The 6,891-nt window shown below is 40.8% G+C and overlaps 1 pseudogene; it reads right to left on the bottom strand.

The window, feature by feature from the left end:
- Window positions 1–460: 460 nt before the first annotated feature.
- On the bottom strand, window positions 461–560 carry LOC115836012 (annotated as a pseudogene).
- Window positions 561–6,891: the final 6,331 nt, after the last annotated feature.

The following is a 6,891-nucleotide window of genomic DNA, read 5'->3' as shown; positions in this document are numbered from 1 at the left end:
CAGCCTTTCTACTCTGGTTTCTCCCCATCTTTGTGGTTTTATCTACCTTTGGTCTTTGATGTTGGTGACCTAAAGATGGGGTTTTGGTGTGGATGTCCTCTTTGTTGATGTTCATGCTCTTCCTTTCTGTTTGTTAGTTTTCCTTCTAACAGAGAGGCCCCTCAGCTGCAGGTCTGTTGGGGTTTGCTGAGGCTTGGCCTACTCAGCAAGGTCCACTCCAGACCCTGTTTGCCTGGGTATCACCAGCAGAGGCTGCAGAACAGCAAATATTGCTGCCTGATCCTTCCTCTGGAAGCTTCGTCCGAGAGGGGCATCCGTCTGTGTGAGGTGTCTGTCGGCCCCATCTTCTGCGTCAATCTTGCTCAGACCTGTAGACCAGAACTGTTCCTATTCAGCCATCTTGAAAGCAACTCCAATAGGCTTTCCCTTATTATTTTTTGTTTTATTTTTAAAATTTTTTTTTAATATGGAACACTTCACAAATTTGTGTGTCATCCTTGTGCAGGGGCCTAATCTTCTCTGTATTGTTCCAATTTTATGTGCTTTAGACCCTTGCATTAGTATTTGTTACAACTGATGAACTAATATGGATACGTTATTAACTAAATTCTGTAGTTTACATCGTGGCTTGTTCTTGGTGTTGTACAGTTTTATAGAGTTTGCCAACAGCACTCTGTCATGTATTTACTATTACAGTATCATACAGAATAGTTTCACTGTCCTAAAAATCCCTTGTGTTCATCTATTCATCTCTCCCTCTCCCACCCTCCTCTGGCAACCACTCTTTTTTTTTCTTGTACTGTCTGTATAGTTTTTGCCTTTTCCTGAATGTCATATAGTTGGCATTGTATATAGCCTTCTTAGATTGCTGCTTTTACTAAGAAGCATATAGCCTTCTTAGATTGGCTTCTTTTACTAAGCAATATGTATTTAAGTTTCCTCCATATCTTCTCAAGACTTGATAGTTCATATTTATTTATTTATTTATTTATTATATTTTATTTTTGCTAGAAACAGAGTCTCACTGTATTGTCCAGACTGCTCTTAAACTCATGGGCTCAAGCAATGCTCCCACCTTAGTCTCCCAAAGTGCTGGGATTCCACTGCTCCCAGCAGCTCCTATCTTTTTTTTTTTTTTTTTTTGAGATGGAGTCTCGCTCTGTCGCCCAGGCTGGAGTGCAGTGGCACAATCTCGGCTCACTGCAAGCTCCGCCTCCCGGGTTCACGCCATTCTCCTGCCTCAGCCTCTCCAAGTAGCTGGGACTACAGGCGCCTGCCACCACGCCCGGCTAATTTTTTCTATTTTTAGTAGAGACGGGGTTTCACCGTGGTCTCGATCTCCTGACCTCGTGATCTGTCCGCCTCGGCCTCCCAAGTGCTGGGATTACAAGCTCCTATCTTTTTATGGCTGAATGGTATTTGTTTATTCATTCACCTTTTTTTTCTTTTCTTTACCTCTGTGTTTTTTTTTTTGTTTTTTTTTTTGACAGGGTCTCACTCTGTCATCTAGGCTGGAGTGCAGTGGCACAATCTCAGCTCACTGCAGCCTCGACCTCCTGGACTCAAGCAATTCTCCTGTCTCAGCGCCCCTGAGTAGTTGAGACTACAGGTGTATGCCACCACGCCAGGCTAAATTTTTGTATTTTTTGTAGAGACACGGTTTTGCTGTGTTGCCCAGGCTGGTCTTGAACTCCTGAGCTCAAGTGATTCATCCCCTTCAGCCTCCCAAAATGTTGAGATTACAGATGTGAGCCACTGCGCCCGGCCTCCATTCACCTATTGAAAGACTTCTTAATTGCTTCCAAGTCTTGGCAATTATGAATAAAGCTGCTATAGAAATCTATGTATTTTTTTTTGTGTGTGTAAATATATGTTTTATATTTGTGTAAACGTAAGTTTTCAACTCATTTGGGTGAATACCAAGAAGTGAAATTGCTGGATTACATGTTAATAGTGTGTTTGGTTTTGTAAGAAACTGCCATACTGTATTCCAGAGTGGAGGTAGTATTTTGCCTTCCCCCCAGCAATGATTGAGAGTTCTTGTGTCTCCACATCCTCACCAGCATTTTTTGTCAGTGGTTTGGGTTTTTTGCATTCTCATAGATGTATAATGGTATTTTATTGTTGTTATAATTTGCAATTCCCTAGTGGAATACTGTGTAGTGTTCAGCACCTTTTCATGTGCTTGTTTGCCTTCTGTATTATCTTCTTTGGAGAGGCGTCCATTCACATCGTTTTGCCTGTTTTTGATTATTTGGGCCATAATTGGATTGCTGTTTTTTTTTCTAGCAGTGAAAACCCTAGCCCTAGTCCCTTTCTTTTTTTTTTCTTTTCTTTTTTGCCATCCAAATTGGCTTATAATTATATGTTACATACACACATTTATATCACATCCTGTTTTGTTTTAATTATTCACTGCAACAAAGTTAAGGTTAGACGGATACTCTCAAACACTGCTGTTAGACATATAACTTGGCTCAACCTTACTAGAAAATGATTTTGCAGTTTTTAAAATTGGCAGATAAAATTTTACATGCTTCTCGGCTGGGCGTGGTGGCTCACACCTGTAATCCCAGCACTTTGGGAGGCCAAGGCAGGCGGATGATGAGGTCAGGAGTTCGAGACCCGCCTGACCAACATGGTGAAACCCGGTCTCTACTAAAAATACAAAAATTAGCCAGACCTGATGGTGCGCACCTGTAATCCCAGCTACTCAGGAGTCTGAGGCAGGAGAATCGCTTGAACCAGGGAGGCAGAGGTTGCGGTGAGCCGAGATTGCACCACTGCACTCAAGCCTGAGTGACAGAGTGAGACTCCATCTCAACAAAGCAAAACAAAACAAATTTACATGCTTCTCATGTAAAATACGATGTTTTAAAATATATGTGCCTTGTGAAATGACTAAAGTTAGCTAATTAACACGTGTTACCTCACAAAGTTATCTCTTCTTTGGGGAGAATACTTAAAATCTACTCTCTAAGTCTGGGCACAGTAGCTCACACCTATAATCCCAGCACTTTGGGAGGCCAAGATGGGCAGATCACTTGAGGTCAGGAGTTCAAGACCAGACTGCCCATCATGGCAAAACCCCATCTCTACAAAAACTACAAAAATTAGCCAGGCATGGTGGCAGGCACCTGTATCCCAGCAACTTGGGCAGCTGAGGCAGGAGAATTGCTGAACCCAAGAGGCAGAGGTTGCAGTGAACCCAAATTGTGCCACTGCACTCTAGCCTGGGCGACACAGTGAGACTCTGTCTCAGAAATAAATAAAATAAATAAAATAAAATACATTTTGAAATGGTTATATCTAGCTACTTAACACATGTATTATCTCTTATTTATTTATTTATTTATTTATTTTGTGAGAATACTTAAAATCTACTCTCTAAGGCCGGGCATGGTGGCTCAAACCTGTAATCTCAGCAGTTTGGGAGGCCGAGGCAGGCACATGAGTTGAGGTCAGGAGTTCAAGACCAGCCTGGCCAACATGGTGAAACCCCGTCCCTACTAAAAATACAAAAATTAGCCAGGTGTGGTGGCGCAGGCCTGTAATCCCAGCTACTTGGGGGGCTGAGGCAGCAGAATCGCTTGAACCCAGGAGGCAGAAGTTGCAGTGAGCTGAAACTGCGCCACTGCACTCCAACCTGGGTGACAGAGTAAGACTCCATCTCAAAAAACAAACAAACAAACACATCTACTATAAGTATTTTTCAAAAATACAATATATTGTCATTAACTGTAGTCACCATGTTGTACAATTGGTTGCTTGTTTTTTAACATTGAGTTTTAAGACTCTATATATTTGAGATACATATCCTTCATGAGATATGTATTTTGTAAATATTGTCTCCCATTTTCTGGCTTGTTTTTTCATTCTTTTAATAGTGTCTTTCACAGAGCAGAAATTTTTAATTTTAACAAACAGTCCAACTTACGAATTTCTTCATTCATGAATCATGTTTTTGGTGTTGAATCTAAAAACTCATTGCTAAGTGAAGATCACCTAGATATTCTCAAATGTTATAAAAGTTCTCTCATCGAGTGTCTTATATTTAGGTTTGTGAGTTCTTTTTAATTAACTTTTATGAAGGAATAAGGCCATTGTCTAGATCCATTCTTTTGCATGTTGATGTCCAATTGTTCCAGCACCATTTGTTGAAAAAACTATCCTTTCTCCATTGAATTGCTTTGTTTTCTTTGTCAAAGATCAATTGACTGTATTGGTGGGGTCTATTTCTGGACTTTCTTTTTTTTTTTCTGAGACAGAATCTTACTCTGTTGGCCAGTCTATTGCGCAGTGGCGTGGTCTGGGTTCACCTCCACCTCCTGGGTTCAAGCAATGCTTGTGCCTCAGCCTCCTGAGTAGCTGGGATTACAGGCGCATGCCATCACGCCTGGCTAACTTTTGTATTTTTGCTAGAGATGGGGTTTCACCATATTGGCCAGGCTAGTCTCGAACTTCTGACCTCAAGTGATCCGCCTGCCTCGGGCTCTCAAAATGCTGGGATTATAGGTGTGAGCCACCGTCTCCAGCCTATTTGTGGACTTTCTATTCTATTCCATTGACCTGTTTGTTCTTGATTATGGTAGCTTTGCAGTAAGTCTTGAAGTCAGTAGATCAGTCCTCCCACTTTATTCTCTATCTTCAGTATTGTTTTATTTTGGGTCTTTTGCCTTTCCATATAAAATTTAGAATCAGTTTGTTGATTTCCAACAAGTTCCAGTAAGTTCCAAAATAACTTACTGAGATTTTGGCTGAATTGCATTGAATCTATAAATCCAATCGGTAAGAACTGACATCTAGTGACATCATAGTGAGCCTTCCTATTCATGAACATAGAATATCTACTTATTTATATTTTCTTTTCTTTCTTTCATCAGAGTTTTGTTAGGTCTTGTCCATATTTTGTTAGATTTATTCCTAAGTACTTCAAATTTTTGGTGCTAATGTACACAGCACTGTATTTTTAATTTCAAATTCCAGTGGTTTATTGCTAGTGTGTAGGAAAGCAATTGGTTTCCAAAATATTAAGCTGTATCAAGCAACCTTGCTATGATAACTTATTAGTTTTGGGAGAGTTTAAAAAATTGACTTCTTAGAATTTTCTACATAGATAATCATGTCATCTGTGAACAGTTTATTTGAAACTTCCCAATTGGTATCCTTTCATGATTCATTTTCAGTTATCACATATGTAATTAAAAAAAAAACGGGCTGGGCACGGTGGCTCACGCCTGTAATCCCAGCACGTTGGGAGGCTGAGGCGGGAGGATCACAAGGCCAGGAGATCAATACCATGCTGGCTAACATGGTGAAAACCCGTCTCCACTAAAAATACAAAAAATTAGCCGGGCGAGGTGGCGGGCACCTGTAGTCCCAGCTACTCGGGAGGCTGAGGCAGGAGAATCGCGTGAACCTGGGAGGCGGAGCTTGCAGCGAGCCAAGATCGCACCACTGCACTCCAGCCTGGGCAACAGAGTGAGACTCTCAAAAAAACAAAAAACAAAAAAAACAACAACAACGAAAAAACTAACTCAGTCTCCTTCCTGATCTCAGCATCAGATTCTCTGCCCTCCACTATTCCCTTTCTTAAATATCTAAAACAGAGCTTCAAAATACATGATTCCAAGTGCTTTAGAACTACGGGAATAAATCCACAATTAATGATTTCAGCACTTATCTCTCAATAATTGATAGAACATGCAGACAGAAAATCAGTAACGATACAGAAGACTTGAACAACAGTATCAACCAACTTGTCTAATTGACATTTATAGAACAGACCACCTATCAACAGCAGAATACACATTATTTTCAGATTCACAAGGAATAATTACAAAGACAGACCATAATCAAGGCCATAAAACAAACACGAATACATTTTAAAAGATTCCAATCATATAGAGTATGTTCTTTGACCAGAGTTCAGTAAACTAGGTATTTATATAGGAGAATGCTATTTGGAAAATCTCCAAGTTTTTAGAAACTAAATAACAAGCTTCCAGATCACCCATGGGATAAAGAATAAATCAAAAGGGAAATTTCTGAGCATTTTAAACTGATAAAAAGTGAAAGCACCATTTGTCAAAACCTAAGGAACTGCGCAACACAAAAAGTGAACCCTAATATCAACTATGAACTTTCATAATAATGTATCAATATTGATTCATTAATGTACAAAATGCACTATACTTACGCATGATGTTAGCAACAAGAGAAAACCATATGGGGTGCAGGTGGAAAGGTATATAAGAACTCTACTTTCTGCTCAATATTTTATTTGTTTGTTTTGTTTGTTTGTTTTTTGTTTTTTGAGATAGGTTCTCCCTCTGTTGCCCAGGCTGGAATGCAGTGACACAATCTTGGCTCACCGTAGCCTCGACTTCCTTGGCTCAAGAAATCCTCCCACCTCAGCCTGCCAAGCAGCTAGGACTACAGGCCTGAGCCACCATGCTCGGCTGTTTTTTGTAGTTTTAGTAGAAATGGGATTTCACCATTTTGCCCAGGCTGGTCTTAAACTTCTGGGCTCAAGGGATCTGTCTGTCCACCTCGGCTTCCCAAAGTGCTAGGATTACATGCTGAGCCACCACGCCCAGCTGTCTGCTCAATTTTTCTTGAAACCTAAAACTTCTCTAAAAAAGTAAAGTCCGCCAGGCACGGTGACTCACTTCTGTAATCCCAGCACTTTGGTAGGTGGAGATGGTTGGATCGCCTGAGGTCAGGAGATTGAGACCAGCCTGGTCAACATGGCAAAGCCCATCTCTACTAAAAATACAAAAATTAGCCAGGCATGGTGGCAAGTGCCTGTAATCCCAGCTACTCAGAGGCTGATACATGAAAGTCACTTGAACCAGGAGGCGGAGGTTGCAGTGAGCCCAGATCACACCA

Source organism: Nomascus leucogenys, chromosome 1a (genome assembly GCF_006542625.1).
Source record: "Nomascus leucogenys isolate Asia chromosome 1a, Asia_NLE_v1, whole genome shotgun sequence".
Taxonomy (NCBI): Eukaryota; Metazoa; Chordata; class Mammalia; order Primates; family Hylobatidae; genus Nomascus; species Nomascus leucogenys.
This window is presented reverse-complemented; position numbering and strand designations above follow the sequence as displayed.